The sequence below is a fragment of the Malaya genurostris genome, chromosome 3, assembly GCF_030247185.1.
Source record: "Malaya genurostris strain Urasoe2022 chromosome 3, Malgen_1.1, whole genome shotgun sequence".
Taxonomy (NCBI): Eukaryota; Metazoa; Arthropoda; class Insecta; order Diptera; family Culicidae; genus Malaya; species Malaya genurostris.
The window spans coordinates 181,275,779-181,302,758 of NC_080572.1; the positions used below are offsets into that span (position 1 = coordinate 181,275,779).

At 37.5% G+C, this 26,980-nt stretch overlaps 1 protein-coding gene across 2 annotated transcripts in view; it reads left to right on the forward strand.

Annotated features, from left to right (window-relative positions):
* The first annotated feature begins 524 nt into the window (after positions 1-524).
* Positions 525-26,980, forward strand: part of LOC131435133 (bestrophin-4) — a 72,512-nt gene continuing 46,056 nt past the window's right edge. Inside the window, exon 1 of one of the 2 annotated variants that reach the window (XM_058602691.1) lies at positions 525-1,582. The gene's annotated coding sequence lies outside the window, so the exon portion shown is untranslated. The remainder of the gene's footprint in view (positions 1,583-26,980) is intronic. The other variant, XM_058602690.1, reaches the window with a different exon arrangement.

Sequence of the window (26,980 nt, forward strand, 5' to 3'; positions counted from 1 at the left end):
GGCCTCGGAAAATTTTTCTAAAGTTTGAGCGAATTCTATACTTATTTTTTATATTAATGAAAAAAGGTAAAAACTAATATAAAAACTTATCGAGTACCCCTCGCATAGATAGGTGTTGCGAGGGTGAATGACCTTATTAGACCTTAGCTCAACTCATCGCATTCTAACGAATAGTATCCACCCTAGTGGCAAGAAGTTAAACAATCAGCTGACAACCACACTCGGATTGGCCGCTCACATGGAAGCACCGGCGGCTGGGCGAGTAGTGCGCATACATTTGACTACAATTAGCCCAGACGTCACACATCGCGTTCACATACACATTATGGTCGCACACCTTTCGGCTGCACCAGGTAACAGAATCACAGGCAGTCTGGAAGCGGTCGTTCGGTTTTACAGTGATACAAACACACATTCGAATCGTTTACCGGCTAAGCTGCTCATGAACGACGCAAAGCAGTGAACGGAGCCCACGAAGCCCTCGTCGATCGAACAAAGGCTACCAGCGACGATCGTCGGCAGTCATGTCAGTATTCAAAGTGCACTCGAGCCGATTCGATCGATTCGCTGGAAATTTGAGCTGACCGAGTGGTAGTGTTGTGTTGCGGTGGTGGTTTTCTATGTAGCTCAACGCGACCCGCGATCGGTGCTTTCCATTCCATCCGCCATCCTCGTCGCTCCTATAGGAAACTAATCAGGTTCTGTACCAGCTTTTATCGAAATCTACTTTAAAATAATTAGAATTTGCAATAGCCATTTTCGTTGTTTTCCTACCTGTTCGATGAGTGCAGCGCTGGGCCGATTGTTGCGCTACGCTGCCGGTGTGTTTGTAAGTGAATAAGTTTCTGCACAGGCACACGACTAGTGGTGACCTAAACGCGATTTTCGAAACTTCCATTGATGGCGAACAATAACACTACCAGTAGCACCGGAGGCAGCGACAGCAGCGAACGTGGTTTTTACGCGTAATTCAAAACGATAGAAAATGTCGCGATCCATTTTCCATCTTCGTCATGCACGTGCCTGGTGCTTCTAGTGTTCGCGGCAATAGTAGAATGTCGTTGGGCTGGTGATGATGATTTTATTTTATTTTGCTGCTCATCAATGTCATGTGTTGTTTGTTGGTGACCCGATTGTCTCGGGGAAAGCTTATGCTGACCGTAAAGGGGGAGTGCTTATGTTAACCGTTACTAATGGCAGTGATAGTGACAGTGACACATCTTGCGACCGAACTGATCTCACTGATTCACTGGGAAAAAGGTGATCGTACTGCCAGTTGACGAGAAACGCCAGGCTTCGGAATTGTACGGCCAACGAAGGCTAACGTGTGTCAGCTGGAAGTGTAGCAACAGGTTGGAACGAAACGGTTGAAAACAGCTCGCGTTAACAATGTTGTTTGAGATAAAACTTGAACTTTAGAAGGTTGAAGTTTGACATCAAATTCGTGTACGAACGAAGTGAAATAATGAAGTAAAATTTGATGTTCGGGTACAATCCAAACTGCATCAGTGTCACGAATGCGTATTCTGACAACGAATTGCTTTCATGTTTCTTTGATAGAAATATTTTAGGATTGAGTAAGGTATGCTTTTAAATAAAAATAATAGTAGACTTCCTGCGCACGTAAAACTATATATTCAGCAGAGTTGTCTTATCTAGAAGCAAAAAACGATTTTTTTTCAACTATTAGCAGTATCTAACGAAAAAAACGAACCGAAAAAGGCTGATGGAATGCAATAGTAGAAGTGAAAATTTGCGAAAAAATTATCACAATGACAGAACTCGAGCCCGTCGTTGGCGAGGGCGTTTTGTGACCCATACGAATTGGCTATATGTTCTATCATATATCTGTTTAATTTGCTATATGTTCTATCAACAAAGTTTTGTGAATGCTTGTAACCCCGGGTTTGCGGTTTTTACCAGCAGCGGCGGCGTGTGCCGCCGTTTGCTTGAATGATCGACGGCGTCATACGACTTAGTTTATTATTACTTATTGCTATATTTTTTTCAAGAAAACGTATCGACCTTTGATGTAAACATTTTCTAAGAAAAATAAAGTCTATCGTTTATAGTTAATTCGTCTATGTCTGAAGCTTTAGCTTTATTTAGCGTTGTTTAATCAATATTAGAACAAGTAAAATTTAATTGACAACGTAGCATCAGAAATCGATTTTTTGATAACAAGAGATAGACTTCATATTCCATGAAAAAGGCCTACCCCAAACCGGAAAATTGACCGTTCTGTTTTCACAGAAGTTGCTGTCGATTTTCGGCATACAGAACCATTGAATTCTATTTTTCAATTAGTGCTACGTTCTTAAGAATCTAATGTCGTTTTCGCTTGATGCCAAACATAACACAGTTTCCACCCTAACTGCTCATAAAAAGTGTTTATTTTATGAAACTACCCTGGCTCAGTTATAGTTTTTTCAAGTGAAAATGATATAAAAATCCTTGCATACTCAAAGCTGCATGTGCTGCTCAGCCATAGCCGAAGCAGAAAAATGTCGGTACCGGAAAGCTCGGATCGGCCCAGTCCGGGTAAAAATAAACATTCTTTTCAGATATTCGTTTGAATAATATTATGAAGTCTCGCTAAAGCGCATCTTGTTGCAGAAAAAAATTCGGCGACACACTTGTCATCTAATGCCTTTTGTCGATTTAGTATCGCATCACATCGAACTACAGATTGAATAAAATGATATTCAGCGGAACAATTGGAAAAGAAGGTTCTATGACCTATCGAATAGTTAAAAATTCAAAACTAATTCTATGGATCTATTTTCCAAACATTATTTGTTTTATTTATTTCCATGATGAGGCGTTAAGGTGTAGGGGAGACCAGGGCTAAGCCGGACTCTAATGGGACATTGAAAAAAGTATCCATTGCAACTAGGTTTTTACCCAAGCTATCTATACAGTTATGTAACTTCATTTCCCAATTTGTGGTTTGAAAAACTATGCATTAGTTTCTTTAGAAAGTAGCGATAAAATAACCAATTCAAAATCTAAGAAACTGCGTAACTAAACCGGACCCCCTATGCCGGATACTTTTTGGAAATTAGAAAAACACTCATTAAACCGTTGTGTAGCTCCAACCTTCAGCTACCATTCTCAATTTGTGTCTTGGAAAAACATGTCGCTTTTGTACCAAGTCACGATAAAGGGACCAACCACCAGACTATAAAGTTTCACACTAAAATGAAGAACTAATACAGTAGAGCGCCAAATCATAAGATAACTCAATGTGGTAATTGATAATTGATATTGAAGCTGAGTCTATGTTATTGTTTCGATACATAGAATGCACCTTTAACTTAAATTTATAGTAAATCTAGATTACTATGAATTGATTTGGTGATAAGAAGAAGAATAGAAATGTAGATATAAAAATTTATGTATGTTTCAAGAATCCGTGTTTACAAAATCAATCATGCATCGAATTAGTTGCTGGTTTATAAGATACTTACGCCATCCGGTTTAACCCCGTGTCCGGTCTAGCCCCGGTCTTCCCTACTAGAATCAAATGCTTTTAGTCGTATAATTTTTATGTTTGTTTTTCTTTTTACCTTTCTTACATAGAAAGACTATGCAATCACTGTGAAAACCAACTTTTTGACCGAAACCCGGAGGGCCGAATGTCATATACCAATTTATTCAGCTCGATGAACTGAGCAATTCTCGGAGACAGCTGAACCGATTTTCACACATTCAAATGGTTGGTCCCATAATCTGCAATTAAATTTCATCCCAATCCGACATCCCGTTCCGGAATGTCGGAGTGTTATGCACATAAATAATGGAAAAAATATGCACCTTCTCTTTTTCAAAAGTCTATATCTATACTGCACATACTCAAATCTATACTGCACATACTTGTATATCAGTCCCATATGGAAAATCGGCATGTCGAGAAAAAGGCGATCCAAATTTTATTTTCGATTTTTTTTTATTTATTGTGCTACCTAATGCTAAATCAAGGTATTATTACATAAAATATCGGTAATATACCTTTGCTATTCCAATATTGCAACAAATGAAATTATTGAAATTGGCACTGAATGGGACTGATACGCGGGTACTTAGCAATATAAGACAGACATAAGTTGATATTTTTCCACGTTTTAGTGAACAAACCCTCAACTTTTATTTCAATTCCTGAGAGTATACTGAGGATAGATTTCATTTCTCAAGCTAACTTAAAATTGGCGAAAATCGATATGGGACTCATTTAGGGGTTAGCCAAATTTTGTGCTAGGGCACATAACCGTTTTTATTAGTTTTACGTTTCGTCTTTGACTCATCAGTGCAGAGCAGTTCAAATTGAACTGCTTAGTGCTAAACTCGGCAGTTCAATTTGAACCGCTAAGCAGACGTAAAGTTTCTGCTACTTACAGAACACTTTTTGTTTTGCAACGGAGTGCAATGTCTTTTCTGACGTGCCGAACGAAAACGTGTTTTCGACTATTTCTGGCCGATGCAGGTATGGTCATTTAGGGGTTAGCCAAATTTTGTGCTAGGGCACATAACCGTTTTTATTAGTTTTACGTTTCGTCTTTGACTCATCAGTGCAGAGCAGTTCAAATTGAACTGCTTAGTGCTAAACTCGGCAGTTCAATTTGAACCGCTAAGCAGACGTAAAGTTTCTGCTACTTACAGAACACTTTTTGTTTTGCAACGGAGTGCAATGTCTTTTCTGACGTGCCGAACGAAAATTTGGCTAACCCCTAAATGACCATACCTGCATCGGCCAGAAATAGTCGAAAACACGTTTTCGTTCGGCACGTCAGAAAAGACATTGCACTCCGTTGCAAAACAAAAAGTGTTCTGTAAGTAGCAGAAACTTTACGTCTGCTTAGCGGTTCAAATTGAACTGCCGAGTTTAGCACTAAGCAGTTCAATTTGAACTGCTCTGCACTGATGAGTCAAAGACGAAACGTAAAACTAATAAAAACGGTTATGTGCCCTAGCACAAAATTTGGCTAACCCCTAAATGACCATACCTGCATCGGCCAGAAATAGTCGAAAACACGTTTTCGTTCGGCACGTCAGAAAAGACATTGCACTCCGTTGCAAAACAAAAAGTGTTCTGTAAGTAGCAGAAACTTTACGTCTGCTTAGCGGTTCAAATTGAACTGCCGAGTTTAGCACTAAGCAGTTCAATTTGAACTGCTCTGCACTGATGAGTCAAAGACGAAACGTAAAACTAATAAAAACGGTTATGTGCCCTAGCACAAAATTTGGCTAACCCCTAAATGACCATACCTGCATCGGCCAGAAATAGTCGAAAACACGTTTTCGTTCGGCACGTCAGAAAAGACATTGCACTCCGTTGCAAAACAAAAAGTGTTCTGTAAGTAGCAGAAACTTTACATCTGCTTAGCGGTTCAAATTGAGCTGCCGAGTTTAGCACTAAGCAGTTCAATTTGAACTGCTCTGCACTGATGAGTCAAAGACGAAACGTAAAACTGATATGGGACTGATATGCGAGTATGGGCAGTATAGCCTGCCATTGAATTTCATTTGGATCCTAGTTTCAGTTCCGGAGTTACAGGGTAATATGTGGAAATTTATGAAAAAATGTGCGCTCGAATTTCTCGGAAATGGTATAACCGATTTTCACAATGAAATGTCTTATAGTTCTTTAAAAATTGCTAGAACATTTAATCTCGATACAACTTCCGGTTTCGAAACATAAGCGGGATAAGTGAAAAGTTTTCCATTTCAGGAGTGTTTTTTCACCAACAATGATAAAAACAGGTACAAACGCCCTAAAATTGACTGAAAAATGCTTCTAGTTTGCAGAATTTGTTAATTTGTGGGCATATAAACTTAATTCGTCAGTACTGGTCCCCCCTTTTCCTGTTTCGGAAGCACCGAAAGTAGTGAAGGAAAACTCCAAAAATAGAACTCATTTCGATTTCTCAACGATGCTTGAACCGATTTCACAAATCTTGGTTTAAATTAAAGCTCATATTGTCTCAAATGCTACCGTAAAATTTCATCCAGATCCGACTTCCGGTTCCGCAAGTACAGGGCGATGAGTGTCAAAGCTTGGAAACTGCCATATAAAATGATGAGATAAACCCTGCTTGCAATGCTACGTGCTGGCACGGAAGAAGAAAACACAACAAGGCTTTATTCAATTTCTATATCGTTTATTTAAGCCCGGTTTCAACCATTATGGTCGTTCACCAGGTCTTGTCACTTTAAAGACTGAGGCCAGTGTGTTTAAGGGTGATTTAGAGGGCTACGGGCCACGCTTCAAATCTGATTTTCTCAGAAACGGTGACGAATATAAAAAAAAACCAACTGACAATCTCTTATAAAATTAGTTTAGATTATTCTGTGAAAATTTCAGAACTATTCATTGACTTTAGCGGCCGGGAAAGTCTTTTTCCTGAAGGAAGAATTGCATAGCTGAAAACGCTGTCTTTCAACTTGTTCATTGAATATCTCGCCTTCAAAAGTATGGATCAAAAATCTATCCTGACAATGTCTAGATAACTTAATTTAGACGCGATTAGTGCATAAAAACATATATGTTGTCACGATAAAAATGAAGTGAATGTTATTTTGGTAAATGTAATTCGATTTCTATGTCGGCGCCATTTTAGTTCCCTGGTAACGTAACGAAACATGAGAGAGAAATAAAATCGGATCAAAAAGGCTGCCAAACAAGCGGTAGCTTTTTTTGATTTTATGTGATGTAGTCAAACTTGTAACCAAAAATATCAAAACTTTCTTAGCCACCCGGCCACATCGAGAGTAATTTTGCACATTTGCGAGAGAGCATGGAGAGAAATGTAATACGCACAGCGAGCCACGTGGTTTTACGCGACCTACTGGCCTCAGCCCTTAATTAAAACGAAACGGTGATGAATGTCTGCTATTGATAGGTGAGTGCTACGATTGAGAAAAATCATAGCTATTTTATGATAAGTGCGACCGAAAGAATAAAAGAATATCAATGAACAAAAATTTATTTGAAAAAAATACCATACATCGGAATTCCGGAATTCCGGTAATTTAATGTAATTTTCAGAGCAGGTAGTGCAGTAATACTGGGCCGGTGATTCTTGATGTCAATGAGAACAGTAAATAATATTAACATACATAACATACTGTTATGAAAATTATGTACAATGATAAAAATTATAACAATAATAATAATCCTAATTTGTTTAGCTCGAATTACATATAAAAAAGTAACATAAACGCTGTTTCGCTTGTTTTGTTAGATTTCGTTTAATTAGTTTATTCAATATAGAGCATGAGTAATAAGTCAACCAATTGGAATTTAAGCAAAGTCTTTGTCACAATCATAAATATTCAGAAGATACTTCTTTTCTCATATGGAAAGGTTATATAATCACTTTGAAAATCAATTTTTGCTACAAGGCTCGAAGGACCGTGTGTCATATACTATTCGAATCAGTTCGTTGAGTACGCAAAATGTATGCGTGTGTAGCAGTTTTGTGCAGATGGCTAAACTGGTTTTCACAAATTTAGATTCAAATAAAAAGTCTTAAGATGCCATACAAAATTTTTGAATTTCAAATCCATCCTACTTCCGGTTCCGGAATTACAGGTTGACGAGTGTATTTGGCTTTAGTATTTCAATTTTGAACTACTTACTCTCCTCAGAAAGGATCAATTCAAAGGTCGAAGCAAAAATCATAAGAAAAAATCTAAACTGGACTCGAACTACTGGATTAAGCGTTATAAATTTTATATCGCCACGCTGAATCCGGATTGGAAAGTATTGGAAATAGTGGTCAAAAACTGCAAAATGAAACTTACTCACTCTTTTCAAGATGGCCAAATCGATTCTCACAAACTTAAAGTCTTACGATGCCGGAACTATAGGGTGTTTTGATTTGTTGATTTTGCTAGATTCCGTTCGAAGAAACTTTCCTGTTTCTATTTAATGAACAGTTGTGTTTAGAATTCCACCGCAATTTTTATGATGTTATGAGTAATATGAGAAGGGCATCATTACACCACTAGGTAGATTAAAACAGGTGTTTATATTTAAAATTAAAATGATAATTATTAAAACACTCACCAACCCTAGGTTTTGTGTTCATTATTTTATACAATAGTAAAGCAAAATTCTTTTAATGCTGAAAATCGAAGGACTGCCCAATTCATGGGTTATTTCCGGGTGTTTTTGCCGTTTTTGCAGAGCTAAAAAGTGATGTTTTTGCAGACAATTTCGGTAATAACCAATTTAGCATTGCCGTGCACCAGAGATGTCCATCTTCTCTGTGTGACGAAGAACAAACAAAATTTCTCCCCTCGCACTGACAACTTCAACGAGAGCTTTTCTCTTTCACATATATACACCACTGCAGAGATGGCATTTCACCAGAGTGATACACGCTGGCGTCAGATTCATGTCCACACCGAGGATGCAAAAAACGAAGCATCGCACAAAGAGGAAAGCGCACTTCTTTTCAGTGTCGAATAGACAGCATTTGAGTGTGTGCTTGTGGTTAAAGCAGCTGGCGCGAGTGAAACACATTCTCTTCGCATGAATCGCTCTCACGCGCTCTCGTCTAAATACACCCAAGTGACCACTGGCGCGTGATGGTGAGCGAACACTTTTGTGAACTTCAATCAATAGAGAGTAGATCTGGCCTTGCGATGAAAAATTTGCAAGGAAAACCGAAAATATTACGATAAATTGTTTTATTTTGCTGATTTTTCGTGTCCCACGCTTCTTCTACGCAAACCATACACCAGAGTGCTCACCATACCTCTGTGAAAGTATCTCCATCCACCTCAGAGAATTTATTAGCTAATGCTCTAGCACTTAGGTGCAATTCAATGGAGGAGGTAAAAGGAAATAAACAAACGCACTCATGATGCGTGCACACTTTATACAACAGTGGTGTACATATGTGAAAGAGAAGAGCTCTCGTTGAAGTTGTCAGTGCGAAGGGAGAAATTTTGCTTGCTCTTCGTCACACAGAGGAGATGGACATCTCTGCACCACTGTTGTATAAAGTGTGCACGCATCATGCGTGCGTTTGTTTATCTCCTTTTACCTCCTCCACTGAATCGCACCATAGTGCTAGAGCAGAGCTAATAAATTCTCTGAGGTGGATGCAGATACTTTCACAGAGGTGTGGTGAGCACTCTGTAGAGATGGTCGGGTATCGGGTATTTTACCCGAAACCCGACCCGTACCCGTACCCGACGGGTTTTTGGTCGGGTACGGGTAAAAATTTTTATTTTCAATCGGGTACGGGTCGGGTACGGGTAAAAAAAATTTACTGCTTACTCGGGTACGGGTCGGGTCGGGTAAAAAAATTTACTACTCACTCGGGTACGGGTCGGGTACGGGTAAATTTTTTTTTCTGATCGATTACCCGACCATTTGTACTTCACATAAATATGTTTACACGTTGACGAGAATTTTTTATAGCAAAACAGTTGTTCCGAAAAATAAACAATTTGATTCAAGGGGTTTTGACATTCGCGCCTAGAACCAGACCTGAAAACTGGCATCTTTTTCCAGAAAAAAACATTTCTTTTCTTCATTTAAAAAAAAACGATCAATCATAGTTACGTGAAACGTTATGTGAATATTTTCCACCCTACTTTTTTATAACATATTTAATAAGATACACTGCCTTAGCTCTAAGATGTTGCGGTCAGACCCTACTTTCCACGTAGGTTTTAATGGACTGCCATTTTAAAGCTGTTTAATGCACAATCCAGTAAAAATTATTTGATTAATATATAAAATGTAGTGTAGTACTCATATCACATTCAGATGCCAGAAAATTGTTATTTTAAATATTGGTTGGAGATTTTCAAAATTTACATATAAATCATTAGGATTCTAACCATAAAAACATGAACATTTATTTCAGAAAATCTGCATAGAAGTTCTTCTTATTCTTCACTTCTGGATGGTGTCACCTCACTTGAAATGACACCGATTGATGGCACAGCAAGTTGAGCTATATTGCCAGTTCGATGTCAACATTTCATAAGGGCACATAAACCAATGAGAGTTTCTCTTTGTTTACTTTCTCTTTTGTGAATATCTCCTTAATTTTCACGTGTACCTACAAAGTGTTCGTGTAGAATGAAAGATAATATCTCCATGTTTCCAACATTACCAAATATGTAACGAATTTTTGTATAATAACGCAGATATAGTCGAAAGAGAAAGTAAACAAAGAAAATCTGTCAATTGTTTTTAGGCCCTTTTGAAATGTTGACGTCGAGTTAATTTACGTTTCTTTTCACTGAAAATCTCGATGCGTGACAGTCGCAAAAGTACGGGTGAAAATCTTTTCACGCGAAATGCTCAAATTTTCACCGTGTTCACTCGTTGAGGGTTCCAAGGGAGGTGGAACAGAAGTTCAATGGCTGTAAAAACCACCAGCTCCCGTTAACATCGTTGGTGTGGGTTTGTGAGGCTTACAAAACGGGCATATTTGACAGATTAATTTAAATCAAAATCATAATTCATTTTGCATTGTAGTAAAAAAAAATGTAACCAAAAAAAATTTCTCACAAATGTTCAAACTACTTACACTTGAAGGACTCACAGTTCACCATTTTCAAAATTGAATTTTTCACACTGGGAATACACGTGAATTATTTGATGTTTGGTCAATTCACGTAAACGAACCGATGATACTCTATTAATTTTAGGGGATGTTCGTGATTTTTCAAGTGATTCTAATGTGAATTTTTATTTGTGTGTCAAGATAATAAGCACGCTTACTTGTGGTTCTAAAGAATTGGATCAAAAGTCGCACTGTTTCGTAAAAACCATACCTACCCAAAATTGGATACAATGGGTATTACGACATTTTGGATAAATGTGCTTCTCGAAAAATTTGAGTAGATATCACTCCTATTTGTTGACATTTGTAAATGAGTATAAAGTACCAAAGACATTGGAAATCTATTCATGCTTCACAGTGTATTTATATGTTTAAATAAAAACAAGCATTTTAATGTATTTTACTGACAAACTAGAGCCTGATACGCTCTATCTAGCTCGCTATCTAAAACACTATTTTTTCCATCCTGAATTTTGGTAAACTTTTTACTACTCATTCGGGTCGGGTACGGGTACAGGTAATTTTTAATCGGGTACGGGTCGGGTACGGGTAATTTTTTTTATTTTTTATCGGGTACGGGTCGGGTACGGGTAATTTTTTTTTATTATTGATCGGGTACGGGTCGGGTACGGGTAATTTTTTAAATTTTTAATCGGGTACGGGTCGGGTACGGGTAATTTTTTTTGCTGATCACTCGGGTACGGGTCGGGTTCGGGTATAAGAATTTCTATACCCGACCATCTCTAGCACTCTGGTGTATGGTTTGCGTAGAAGAAGCGTGGGACACGCAAAATCAGCTAAATAAAACAATTTATCATTAAATTTTCGATTTTCATTGCAAATTTTTCTTAGCAAGGCCAGATCTACTCTCTTTTGATTGAAGTTCACAGAAGTGTTCGCACACCATCACACGCCAGTGATCACTTGGGTGTATTTAGGGGAGAGCACGTAAGAGCGATTCGCGCGAAAAGAATGTTATTCTCTCGCACCAGCTTCTTTCAACACAAGCACGCACTCAAAGTCTGTCTGTCTGGACGCTGAAAAGAAGTGCGCTTTCCTCTTTGTGTGGAGCGTAGCAAATGTATCCGCAGTGTATAATTGAAACCTACGCCCTGGTGTATCACTCTAGTGAAATGCCATCTCTGCCGTGCACTCGGTGGTGCAAATCTCGGCAATCATTTCGCTAAGATTCAACAATGAAAATTAAGATTGCAAGATATGTTATTTAAGAAAATATTATACATCGAGAACTTTGAACTAACGTTACGTTTATATTAGTTATTATTTATTTCTGAAACATAATCCGTCCGTCCTTCCGCACAACTTCTTTTTGAACACCATTTTTGTACAAGTAACGGCTTTTGAGTCTGTCTTGAGTCAAATATGTCTTTATATTTTTGAAAAACAAATATCACTTGATCCTTATCTTATCTTACATCCTTATCGAAGGAATTTTGAACCTCTGGTAATTTTTCTTTCTAATTCAATTTACCTTCTAATTTGCGTTTAACATTCCATTCCCCAGCCAATTTCTTAGTAGCTAAACAATGAGAATGAAAGAAACGATTAGTCAACAACTTGAGTGGAAGTAGAAGATAGCTGTTCGTTTAAAATAACATCGACACTTTCCAAGAGGCGTACCACAAAAACTCTCAACTTAACCTCATTCATTTTGTTGCTTCGTTAAGCAATGTTAAGTGGAAAATCAACAACCAAGTTGTTAGTTCCAATCTGCGACTATATATAAAAATACACTACTAGCACCTTCTAGGTATTTTTTTCATGAATGCAGTTGCATGATTGTCATGATATCCGTTTGATCTGAGCACCGAGGTGTTCAATAAAACACATACCAACGGATGTAGCGAACGTATCTCGTAGACGGTTTTTCCTTTCAACAAATTGTACAAGGGAAGTGGCGACCAAATGCGCAACTTGCGTCGTTCGATATAGCGTAGGAAAGGCATTCAAGATTCTGCAACAGATTATTTCATAATTCAAAAAACAAACTTACAGAAATGCAGAGAATCATAACTTCGATCAATTTTGATTTCGGACCCAAGAGTGTAATGAAACTTGTTTCTTATGTGCTGTAAACTAAATAATAGGAATATAGATATATCTGCAAAAAATACGAACTTAGTTCAACGAATATTTGATGAGAAATGATGTAGAACTGCGACGCCCCGCATATAACAGTGTTATAGTTTATTAGTTACTTGGTTTGCCACAAATAGCTCAATTAACTGTATAAAGACAACTTGCCGGATTGTCATTTCGAGTTAGTAATTTAAAAGTAACGATAGGTTTTCGTTGACGCAGTTGCGCAATCCTTGATTAGTAATTGCTTTTCAGTGATCTATTGCATCACATTTAATCCTTTTTATATCAAAGTTCAAATATCAATCTGCATGATTGCTTGAGACTACGTAATATATAAATAATTAATCGTGTAAATATATTTTCTAAGCGTAAACGTGATAAAGTACATCAATTGAAAATAGATGAGCTGTTTCACGGAGATCCTCGTTATTTGTTTCAAAATGATATGAATGTAGCATCACTGGTAGAGATGATGCCCTGCAGTTGGGTACGAGTCTTAAAAGCTGAAAACCCGCCAAATCGAAACCGACAAATCAACACAGGAAGCATGTTGCATAAAGATACTGCTGTGAGTGTATAATTGTAAAATTACTCAAACGAATTGAGTTAATCTAAGCAGGCGCAAATATATAAGCAGTGTTTTTTCTTCCAAATGCCAAACCACATGGGGATCGAGAAATGCTGTAAATCAACCCAGCAGTCTAAGAGCACTGTAATCAGGTTATTATCAAGACACACGGTTAAACGTATGAAGTGCCGGTGTTGCAAGTCAGTTATTGTATGTTCGTGTCTCAATATGGAAGGTTTCTTAGTTTCAGTAGGACCGCGCCAAAAACCTTGCAATTATTCTGTTCACTGATTAGTCGGTTCCAAAGTTTGTTGAAACAAGAAGTCAATTTCCGTGTTGGGATGTAGTACCGTGCATTGGCTTTGCTTTATGCTATACAGTTTAGGAATGTTTGTTATTTTTTCAGCCAGTATTGTTTAACAGCGTAGGGCAAAACAATGAAAGTGAGTATATAATATAGAATAAATATGTAAATAAGCAGTTACATTTCCGACACTTAATATAAATTGTTAGAATATACACGGATAAAAATCCAATTCCGGTACCATGATTAGTAAATCATGGAAATCATGAAACTCGTAAATGATTAATTATGAGCAAAATTATTTGAATCAGGAACATTTTTATGAGAGATTAGTTATTATTTGAATCATTTTCCTTCATTCGTGTGAAATTGCTTACAGGCAAGCATTTTTTCAGGTCTGCGAACAGCCAGTAGTCGTTGGGAGCCAAATCGGGCGAATACGGTGGATGCGGGAACAATTGGAAGTTCAATTTATGTAGCTTTGCCATTATTTTCATTGACTTGTGACACGGTGCGTTGTCTTGATGAAACAAAAAAAATTTTCTTTGCCATATGCGGTCGTTTCTTTGCAAACACTCAAATAACGCTATATAATATTCACTGTTACTTTTCTCAAGATAATCGATAAATATTACACCACGCACATTTCAAAATACCGAGGACATAACATTTCCAGTTGATTGCTTTGCTCTCGAGAGCTTTGAACGAGGTTCACTAATTGCTGTCTGGAGATGGTCCGGTCTCGGGTATTTTACCCGAAGCCCGACCCGTACCCGACGGGTTTTTGGTCGGGTACGGGTAAAAAATTTTACTGCTCACTCGGGTACGGGTATAAGAATTTCTATACCCGACCATCTCTATTGCTGTCCACTCAGATGACGATCGTGTTGATTCCGGAAAGAAGTGATAAATCCATGTTTCATCCATTGTAACATTACGACGCAAAAATTCCGGTTTGTTACGTTTAAACATGACCAAACACTGCTCAGAATTATCAACACGTTCTCGTTTTTGGTCAACAGGGAGCAAACGGGTCACCCACTTTGAACAGAGCTTTCTCATTCTCAAATACTCATGCAATATAAAGTCAATACGTTCTTAGCACAATAACTCACAAATTAATAAATAAAATATCATGACATTTCAACAGTTGTCTTTTAAAGGTTAGTATTAACTGAAAAAAGGTGACTGCAATAAAACTAGCGCCATCTATGTGTAAGGCTCGGGACCTTTCAGTCCATGTGTTATAGGCTCTTGTTAGTGGGCAGTTTCTTGGTCATAACTGAAATAGTCAAACTTACATTACCTTGAACATTATCATTAGCATTAGAGACCGCCCGAGTGTTGCTACTTCGTTATTGATCAGAACCAATTTCTCTGAAACAACTTGTTTGGGAATTGTTTCACATTATGTAAACTGCATTGATCCCTGCATACTGATCAATACCGACGCCAGCCACGTTCGAATGCAGATTTACTTGGGAAGTATGGATTGTTAGTTCAATACATGTTGCTACTAGAAACCGAGGAATCATCTGCATTTCTACATGCATAACAGGAAGGGGTTGTTTGCTAGTAAATTTTCGAATAATATTATCATGTGTTTATTGATCTGGGCAGCCGGCTACCGAGAATACGTTGCACGTTACGCGTTTTTTATTATTATGTGCATCCTACTAAACTTCAAAATTTCTTCCGAAACTCGTAAAACTGCGGACAGTCGGGTGGTTCGTTAAGAATTTATACATTTCATTGTGTTCTGTTTTTTTTAATAGACAGCCATAATACTGACAAAATCACACGATCATCATTAATCGAATAACATCATCTTACGCGATACAAAGTAATATTGATATCTACTCTCTAACCAAAATAATAAAATACCAAATGGATCCTCCTCGCAGTCTAAACTTTATTTACATACGTCCTAGTTAAGCACGGTCGCAAAAAAAACATGTGCACGATTATAAACTTCACACGCGCGTCATAAGCTTAGCATTTAATACGAAGAAAAATAGTTCCATTGATCAAACGTTCCCCGAATAATCGACGGAGTTTAGTTTAGCCCGATTTTTAGTAAGGAGAAATATAATAAAATAAGAAAAATGTGAAATATCTCTAAGGAACGATATGAAAACCAATTTTAGATTTTATGCTAGAATAACACGATTAACTTGTAAACTAATATAAAAATTAAATTAACATAAATCTGCTTACACCGACAATGATATGCAGATGGCGCTTCGGTCGGTTGACATAGTTTAATTTTGGGCGATGAATTCGCAGTATCCGTCGCTTGAACATTTTTTTAGTTTCGCGAATTAGCATTTATCGATTTGTGTAGTTTTGAGACAAGTTCAGATTTTTTTCGCGTATTTTGTTTCGCCGGTTCTAGTGCCGGTGCACAATATTTAACACACTTTACCCTATAACGGATCTAGATGAAATTCAGGAATTCCTTATGAGACCGTGAGACCTTTCATTTGAATCTACATTTGTCAAAATCGGTTCAGCCATCTCTAAGAAAATCTAGTGAGATTATTTGACACATACACACACATACATGCACACACAGTCATCGCTCAGCTCGATGAACTGAGTCGAATGGTATATGACTCTTGACATTTTTACTAGTCGGTTTTTGAAGTGATTGCATAACCTTTTTATATGAGAAATATCTCGATTCCATTAATGTTTTATTTCGATTATTACTTATTCACATCACCCTAAAGGCGCACATCCCGTTTCCGGAACGAAGTATACATTTTCAGGACACTAGATCCTGGACTACCGTTCTCCAGTTTTCGCACTCCCGTCGCATGCGCATCTTCTTCAATTACACACTTACAACAGGTGCGAAACGAAGTCGATTTGCTCTCCTGGCATACATGCTACATGTCCAGCCCACTGTAATCTACCACGATTGATCGGCCTTCCAACACCAGTATTTTTGTGTGTCTAGTTTGTGTGTGTGTGTGTGTGTGTCTGCATTATACGAGATTTAAACTGAGCTTAAAAAAATATGTTTCGTCTTCTGCTCATCAGTGCATTAGCAAATAATATTTAACTACTAATGAAGCTTAGCGGTTCTATAAAGACGATTCTTAGAGGTTTATGTTGAACTGCTAAATTGAAACAGCAACATGAACAGCTAACGCACTGATGAATCGAAGAGAGAACATAACAATTAAGATTTCTCCTAACAACTAGTAATCAGGAATGGTTCGCTACTTCGAAATTTGATGAATTTGATTTCGACGAAATCTTTAGAAGAAACTGTGGAATGACAACTTCCCTGCAAATGTAGGCTCTGCTGATTCGGCGAAATCACCATAAATAGCATTTCTTTCTCCGAAATAACATTCTGATCATTCATTCAAAATTTTTTTTCTTCTTTCTAAACTTTCATAAACACACAGTGCGCTCTTTATTCAATATCATTTCTTTCTGTTTTAACAGATCTCACGGCAGTTGATCATAGCACAATTAAAACATTTTTACTCCAATAAAAATTTCGCTTGCGAAAAAATTTCACTTGCGAAAATTTCACTTGCGGTATCGTTCATATATACCAATAGTTTGTATTTAATCTGAATCCGACTTCCAGTTCCGGAATTACAGAGCGATAAGCAGAAAATTTTCGATTTCAGGATTTTTTGTTTTTCGTGACGATGTAAAATGCAGCAAATTCCTTGAAACTAAAAAGCAAATTCTTCTCGCTTTGCAGAACTTGCCCGGTCCACTTTTGCAGTACCGATCCCTGATTTAACCAAGGTCAAATGATACCGAAACTTCGATTTTTTTAAAAAATTCAGACCAATTTTCACAAAATTAAAATTAAATAAAAGGTGCCATTGTCCTATGGGTTGCTTTTGAGTTTTATTCAGGTCTGGAGTTTATGTTCGATACCTTTAAGTTCAAACCGTGATTTAAATTGACGATGCAAAAAACGCACAAAAACATCTTCGTAACTGAGTTAGAAGCTGTTTCAATTAGTAGGATTTGTTAGTTAACGGACTGATTTGATCTCAATTTATAGTTATCGTTCTGGTTAAACCCATCTTTAGCGCACTCAATTTAGCTACATCAGTCGTTTATAACGGTTTAAGAGTCCACGCGGTCTGTTTGAACAAATGTTTGTACTTTTTTGATTCGATTGGAATGGTTTTAACACAGTGATCATTCACCTCGTAAATTTACTGTTTTTGTGTGCGTTGTGGGGATAGACCCCTCGTAGCAGCACCGTAACTTGGCATGTGCATGTAAAAATAAACTATGCCATCAACTTTACAGCTCATTCACCTGGTTTTGACACCGGAAAAGGCGTAATATTAAATTTTACTTATTTATAGATATAATATTCTGTCAGTACCCGAGAGAATACGGCAAGCTTGAATTTACATCATTTCTAAGTGTGAAGCCAGAGAAAAAGCGACACGCGAAAGTTGACAGAACGCACGGAGCCGCGCGGCATTGCTCGTCCCTTCAAGTTTAGCAGAAAAATGTATGTCAGAGTGAGTGCGATGCGATCGATCAGTAGCCGCTTCGCAACGCATCGAGTTCACTCTGACATACTTGCCATTTTTCTGTTGAACTTGAGTGGACTCCGACTCCGTGCGATCTGTCAAGTTTCGCTTCGCGTCGGTTATCACTTTCTCTCTGGCTTCACCCTAAGGTTGCTGTCAGAGTGAACGCGATTTGAGAAACGTCCACATGTGCGTGCAAGTTTTTTACATTCAATCAAAGCAAGCATTTCACTGTGAACGCGATGCGATAACAGTGCATCGCATCATAACGCTTCGCCTCGCATCACTTTTCGCGCTACCTCTGGCAGCAACCTAAGGTTGATGTCAGAGTGAGCGCGGAACACGGACCGAAGCAAAGCGATTCAATGCGATGTACTGTTTTCGCATCGCATTCACTCTGACAGGTTTGCTTTGATCGAATGCAACTAGCTCGCACGCGCGCCTGAACGCTTCGCGTGACGCGTTCACTCTGACAGCAACCTAAGAGTGAATCTTGGACGCACAATTCGGATATCAACCGAGACGATTCTTTGAATGTAAACGTTTTATTCGTATTTTTTTTTTTTCATTTAAAATTTTAATGAAACTAGTTTTTAACCGGTTTTTGAATTCCAGGAACGGGTTTTCCGAAATAAATTGCACGTGCAATCACAACGTGACTCCAACGAATCTTAGGCCTCAAGCTCACAAAAAAACTTGAACGTGGAAATTACTGTTACTGTATCTTAATAAATATCCGCTGCTTTATACTCATAGCGGGTATCAAATTTTCCAAGCTCAAAAAACCCATTCAGAATCGAAAATTCCCCAAAACCAAACTATCCTTCGAAACACCTGTACAGAAAAAAAAAAACAGTACACTTCCTCATTCTCGAAACAAAGGACGCGCATTCGTTTTGCTATGTGGCAAATTAATGAGCTTTTATTATGAGCAGCAACACAAACAACTCATCCATCATTTTGTTTTCAACATACTAGCAGTTAGTGCCGTCTTTTAACCCATCGATTGGCACCGTTGTTTTCGGGTGAAATAGAAACCACGATAGTCGCAAGGTCACCGTTGTTCTGTTTTCGGCAGTGGCAGAGCACCCCAAAGCCGTGTTTTCCAGCACGTCATTCTTGTTGATTGCCTCGATCGATTGCCAAGAGGTCGACGGTTGCGGACCGCAAAACAGCGCACGCCGGTGGAGAGATGAACGATCAGTTGATCCATCTGTGGTGCTCGTCCATGCCGTCCATGTGTGACTTAAATTTAAAAGGTTGGAGGTTGGTGAAGCCGGTGATAGGCACGCAGCAGAACTGGCTGATCCGGTCCAAACATACAAAGGTTTTCAGTAATTGAAATTCCGTTCCATCTGCTCTTTCGGAGTTAGTTTCGCTTCGGAGACTGGATTGACGGCTGCGAATTCCACAAGATTTAGGATGTGGGGAGTGGCCACAAAAATTCTTTGAGTATCGGAAAGTGTTCGCCGTTGCGAACATTGGTTACTTCAGAAAGGAGCCAGAAAACATTTCGTTGAAACGGTGTTCGTGATGTTCGTGCTGATCAAATTTCCATGATTTGTATGAACAGCAAGAAATAATTTCAATATTTTATTTGCAAAATGTTTTTCACATTATTAAGAGAGTTTGAAAACAAAGCAAGATTAACCGAATCTTTCGAACTACTCGAAGTAAAAATAACTCAAAACTTTGTTTATGACAGAAAAAATAGTGTTAACTTGGTAGATTATTTATATCACAAATTATATCTTTAGTGAAAAGAACAATTATGGATTATGGATACTATACTTCATAAAACATTTTGTAGAGATCGAGATTACAGTAGAGAAATTCTTCAATTGATTAAGCATAATTGATACATATAAATGATAGAATTAGCAATTTTTATATATTCCGTTAAGTTATACCCTGATAACGTAAGGTTTTCAATTACAATTTTGTGTCTTCTTTCGGGCTCCATCTGTCTTTTCAAATTATCGTGAATCGTAACAAAACTTTTACCATTACCAAAGTAAAGCTTAGTAAAGAATATACCGTTTGATAGGCATTCCGCAGCATTTTATCAACTCTATATCGGCTGAAAAGTTCGTATCGTTTATTAGAAACACACATTTTTTTGCCAAAATTCGTTTTTATTATTCAACATAATTGCCATCAGAGGCGATACAGCGATTATAGCGATCTTCCAACTTTTCGATACCATTTTTGTAGTACGATTTGTCCTTTGCCTCAAAATAGGCCTCAGTTTCAGCGATTACCTCTTCATTGCTTCTAAATTTTTTACCAGCGAGCATTCTCTTGAGGTCTGAGAACAGGAAAAAGTCACTGGGGGCCAAATCTGGAGAATATGGTGGATGAGGGAGCAATTCGAAGCCCAATTCGTTCAATTTCAGCATGGTTTTCTTCGACTTGTGACACGGTGCATTGTCTTGATGAAACAAAACTTTTTTTTCTTCAAATGAGGCCGTTTTTTTGAAATTTCGTTCTTCAAACGCTCTAATAACGCTATATAATAGTCACTGTTGATGGTTTTCCCTTTTCAAGGTAGTCTATGAAAATTATACCATGCGAATCCCAAAATACAGACTCCATAACCTTACCGGCCGATTGTTGAGTCTTTCCACGCATTGGGTTCGGTTCATCGCGTGCAGTCCACTCAGCTGACTGTCGATTGGACTCCGGAGTGAAGTGATGGAGCCATGTTTCGTCCATTGTTATATATCGACGAGAAAAATCGGTTTTATTTCGATAAAACATCTCCAAACACTGCTCAGAATCATCAATTCGTTGTTGTTTTTGATCGATTGTGAGCTTACGCGGCACCCATTTTGCACAAAGCTTTCTCATATCCAAATATTCGTGAATAATATGTCCAACACTTTGCTTTGATATCTTTAGGGTGTCAGCTATCTCGATCAACTTCACTTTACGGTCATTGAAAATCATTTTGTGGATTTTTTTCACGTTTTCATCGGTAACAGCCTCTTTTGGACGTCCACTGCGTTCATCGTATTCGGTGCTCATATGACCAGTACGAAATTTTGCAAACCACTTACGAATTGTTGCTTCGCCCTGTGCAGAGTCTGGATAACACTCATCAAGCCATTTTTTGGTATCGGCGGCACTTTTTTTCATCAAAAAGTAGTGTTTCATCAACACACGAAATTCCTTTTTTCCATTTTTTTCACAATAACAAAAGTAGTTTCACTCAAAATGCAATATCTCACAAGCTAATAATCAGACAGCTGTCAAATTTATACACGTATCTTTTGAAGGTTGGTACTAACTGAAAATGGTATGGATTTAATTCTAGTGGCGCCCTTTCATAGAAACGATACGAACTTTTCAGCCGATCTGTTATACTGACTGGCACTTCGGCAGCATTTTAGGATCGTAGCACCAGTCTACAGTGGTTTGAATCGATAAAAACGTGTACTTAATTCTCTAGTTGCTGAACCATTCATCCGATATACATGGTTCCTTTGAAAAACTCATTCACAAAAATATACCTCATAATTTGATCATAATAAAAATTGTGCAAAGCCTACTATGATAGAAGTTCATTTCAACAACTTTTTTCCCTTAAGAAATGGAAAAACAATGTATTCTATAAAGTTTCAGAACTTCTAACGAGAAAAACCTTTGCCGAAAAAACTATAGGTCTAACGCAAACAATTTCGGATATATGAAGCATTTCCGTTTGAAACCTCTTGAAATCAATTTTTTGTATATAACTTTTTTCGCAATTGTTTTTAATGTCTACTATGTTCGAGACAATTACTAAAAACATAGAATTACACATTTTTGTTGAAGACTGTGTACGATTTTTCCTTTTTTTTGAAAAGTTATTGACAATTTTAACTTTTTTATACAATAACTTTAACAACTTATAGAAAGCAGGGTCGCAGACCAAAAGGTACATGAATATAGTTTTTGGAAAGTTTAAATTAAGTAATGTAAAGTTGCGAAATGCGTTACGTGGCCCTTTTAAATTGTGTAAATAAGATAACGAAATATAGATTCCTTTTGTACCAGTTCTGTAAGAAATGTTTAAAAATTGGAATCAGTCATTAGTGTAGCTTTAGTGTAATGGTGTAATGATTAATAATATATTTCCATGATGCATTATTGTATGCAATTGATCAAACAAAAGAAGCACGTTAAGGCGCTCATAAAATTCGACAAGTTTTACTTACTCCTTTAATATAATATTATTTATGCGTTCTATTAATTTTTATTTACTATGGTTTAAAGATTACAGATTCATTTTTATAAGATCCGGAATTCAATTCCATTAATAGATGATATCTTACACCATTAACAGTACGTCTAAACACATTGTTTAAATTTACTTTACATTACTTGATTTGAGCTTTCCAAAAAGTATATGTTTGGTCTGCGACCCTGCTTTCTGTAAGTAGTACAAGTAAATGTATATAAACGTTAAAATGTAAATAACTTTGTACGGAAAAGGACAAACCGTACACAGTCTTCAACAAAAATGTGTAATTTTATATTTTTAGTGATTGTCTCGAACATAGTAGACATTGAAAACGAAACGAAAACATTACGAAAAAAGTTATGTATAAAAATGATTTTAAGGGGTTTCAAACGGAAAAGCTTCATATATCCGAAACTGTTTGCGTTAGACCTATAGTTTTTTCGGCAAAGGTTTTTCTCGTCAGAAGTTCTAAAACTTTGTACAAGACATCATTTTTCCATCTCTTAAAGGAAAAAAGTTGTTGAAATGAACTTTTATCATAGTAGGCTTTGCACATTTTTTATTGTGATTAAATTACGAGGTATGTTTTTGTCAATGAGTTCTCCAAAGGAACAATGCATATCGGATCAACGGTTTAGCTAGAGAAATAAGTTCACGTTTTGATCTATTCAAACCACTTTACAGTCATGCTATGGTTCTGTACGCAAATAATCGGCTGCGAAGTCTGTTGAAACAGAAAGTCAAATTCCACAAAAGGATTGCAATACCAAGGCTTTGCTTTGTTCTGAGATGTACAGAAAATAATCTAGAAAACAAATAAATATTCCCTCAATTGAGATTGATTATAATGATGATTCTTAGAAATGTAGAATGTTGTTGAAATTTGGAAATATTGTTGTTGAATAATGAATATATTTTGAACAGATTTTATACAGGAAAATTATACCAATAGTAATCTCATTCGCCCGGGTTGGCGGTTCAATGCATAGGACGCTGGTCTTACAAGCCAGTTGTCGTATGTTCGAGCCCCGACCTGGAAGGATTCTTAGTGTCAGTAGGATCCATAGTACTAGCCATGCAATGATTCTGTACACTAAGAATCGGCTGCGAAGTCTGTTGAAACAGAAAGGCCAAATTCCACAAAAGGAATGTAATGCCAAGACTTTGCTTTGCTTTACTTTGCTTTTAGTAATCTCATTAGCCTTATGATTAGGCCGATTACCCAACAACATTTATCAAATCCTACACAGAAAATCGCAATCTTATGATTTGAAAATAGCTCAAAACATTACTTTTTGACATCAATTCGCCATACCCGTATCAAAAATAATATTGTAAGAATTTGCAATAACCTCGGTAAAGTGGAAGTTGCCGAATGTAGTTTAATTGTGATTTGAAACATCAATATTTGAAACATTCTCGTCGACCCCATTTCAAAATACCCACACGTAGAGATGTGAAATAGTATCGACAACAATAATCATACACGAAAAACGAGAAGAGAAAAATAAAAAAGCTAGAGCAAAAAATCTGATTGTTTTAGGAACACACTGAACTGCGCTATTAAAATAGCCGTAACACTAAAACCGTTAGAGATACCACAATGGCGTTTTGGGCAAAGCTACGTGAAATCATGTGTACAACTTTGCTTCCGCCGTTCTTTTCCAAAATTAAAGCTTTATTGCGAAAAACTGCTTACAGATGTATTATTCAAAGTATTGTCCGTCGCTAGCAACAACTTTCTCCCATCTTTCCGGCAATTTTCGGATCCCGGCTCGAAAAAAGGAGACGCTATTCATGAAGCAATCCATTTTTCCAACTCTTAGAAGGATTGAAAATGTTGATCTGCCAGGCCGTGTGCCATCGAACGGAATAGGTGGAAGTCAGAAGGGGCGACATTTGGGGAACACGGCGGGTGGGGCAAGACTTCCCATTTCAGCGTTTCCAGGTACTTTTTGACCACATTTGCGACGTGAGGCCGAGCATTGTCGTGTTGGAGGATGACTTTGTCATGTCGCTCTTGATATTGTGGCCGCTTTCTTTTAGCGAGACTTTTTGAAATGGCTTGCTGACTCACTCCCAACGATTTGGTAAGCTCTTTTTGGGTTTGGCACGAATCTTCATCAAGCAATGCTTCTAGTTGTTCATCTTTGAAGGTTTTTTTCTCTTCCATCACCATGTTTGTCTTCGACATCGAAATCACCATTTTTAAAACGTTGAAACCACTCCCGACACGTACCTTTACTCAGAGCAGCATCACCGTAAGTTTCTGAGAGCATTCGATGCGCTCCAGCTGCATTTTTTTTCGAACTGTAACAGAAAAGTAAAACTTCCCGCAAATGGCGAGAAATAGGCACATAAACAGACATTTTCGAGCGTGAATAATACGAAAACAAGAACAACTGTCACTGACACGGCGATGAGAAAGTTGTGCAATGACTGAGCGGAAACATATATTGGAGAAGCCAAATGAATGAAAAACTAACAAAAAAGATGATTTATTGGAAAAAGATACGCTCAGAGACAGGACTCGAACCTGCGTTCTTATGCATTCCGTGAATACGCGCTACCATTTCGCCACTCTGAATCTTGTTATAGTCACTCTAAAACGCCAGTCAGACATGGTAGAACGTACATCGAACATGGGCTACATCCTGGTCGTCACCCGACCGATACCTTACATCCAAACATCTTTTCTGTCCTCAAACACTAGTCTTCTCGCTTTATACCTATTTCTACGCTCAAGTATTGAGTAGAAGAGTGTATTTATAATCGCTTGTCTCCTTCTTAAATGGTGCCAGTCGCTGGCTGGACATCGTCCTACTGACGCTAAGAATCCTTCCATGTCGATGCTCGAACATACGACAACTGGCTTGTAAGAGCAACTCCCTATACATTGTACCACCAACCCGAACGAAATTTGTGATCACATTCTATGCACATGCACATGCAGCTCCTTGACTATAAACATCAATAAAAAGTTTATAACTATCCTTAGCTGCCTCCCAAAAGTATTCGAGCGTATGGATATTATTTACACGTCAGTAAAGCACATCTTCACAACCGATCAGCACGGCTTTGTCAAATAACGAACAACTGCTACAAATCTAATGAGCTACGTTTCTGCTCTGATTGACAAACTTGAAAAACGACAACAAGTTGATGTGGTGTATTTTGATTTTTCTAAAGCTTTCGATTGTGTTCCTTATGTACTCACTGTTGAAAAATTGAGACGAAACGTATTCCCAGACTGTATAACAAACTGGATTCTTTCGTATCTTACAGATCGTAGTGCTTCAGTTCGAGTCGAAACTGTACATTCACGATTTCAGTCCCCAATTTTATTTGAATACTCAATGATGGCGATCGTCCCGGGTTGACGGTTCAATGCATAGGGCACTGGTCTTACAAAGCAGTTGTCGTATGTTCTAAAGCACCGACCTAGCAGGATTCGTAGTGTCAGTAGAATCGTAGCACCAGCCTTGGAATGGTTCTGTACACTCTGAATTGGTTAAGAAGTCTGTTGAAACAGAAGGTCAAATTCCACTATAGGAATGTAATACCAAGGCTAAGGAAATCCCTCAAATGACGCAAATCATAAATACCTAAATTATCAACAGACGAAAAATTTCATTTTCAATTACATAATATTGGATTAAACTAAATTTTACTGGTTTCGACTGTAATTTTCATTCCGTTATATGCACATTTACCAACCAAACAGATGTGTGCTTCTGTGACTCAGTCGTTTAACAGACGTACTTTGTGATCCGATGATTCTCGGTTCAAGTCGCGGCGGTCGCTATGAGTATTCATTTTTTTGTTATTTCAAGAAATTTCATGTCAAGAAATTTTAGACACAATATAAAATGTTCTTCCACGTAAATTTGCGTGAACTGAGACGCTCCATTTAGGTGCACCTTATAAGATGTAAAACCACAAGGTTGTTTCGAAGTGTGTATACATAAGCGATTGTAATTATTGCTGTGGAGCAGTATAGACCCTAAGGGCAACATTCCAAGTAATTCATGAATGTTGGAACATCTTATACGGTTTTTCATAGTCTCAAAACATACACAGATATTTTTGCGTATGTATATATCATATGGATTTTACATGTTATCTATACAAAAACTGAACAAAATTGAAAAAAAAATTCAGGCGAAAAATTTGAAATTACTCGAAATTTGTAAGTTAAGCACTACAATACCAACCTATTTAAATGATTGATGACTCTATGGTCAATGGAAGCCCCGGAAGTAGCGGTTAAAATTATCCGAATTAATACCTACAAGACCGATTATTACAAGCAAAAATTTGAACACCGGTTAGTGCCAGTCTCGTAGCTGGCTTGGTTTTTCGTTACGCCATAAAATGCAGGTTTTGCAATCCTTCCACAGATTTATTGCAGGGCCACTGAACGACAAAATGAAAGTAAATTTACATCGAAAACTACTCCGCTGTTTTATACGGCTGCAGAATAATAAACAACGCTGTGCATTTATTATTATCGTTAAGCACACATATTTTTGTTTCGTTTATTAAAAAAAATTGTGTACAACTAATCTTAAAAGATGGAAACTATTTATGGGATAAAAAATCCATCTATAAACTAGAGCGATTTTTCTAACAACAAAACAACAATGATAGGAGAAGGAAAAT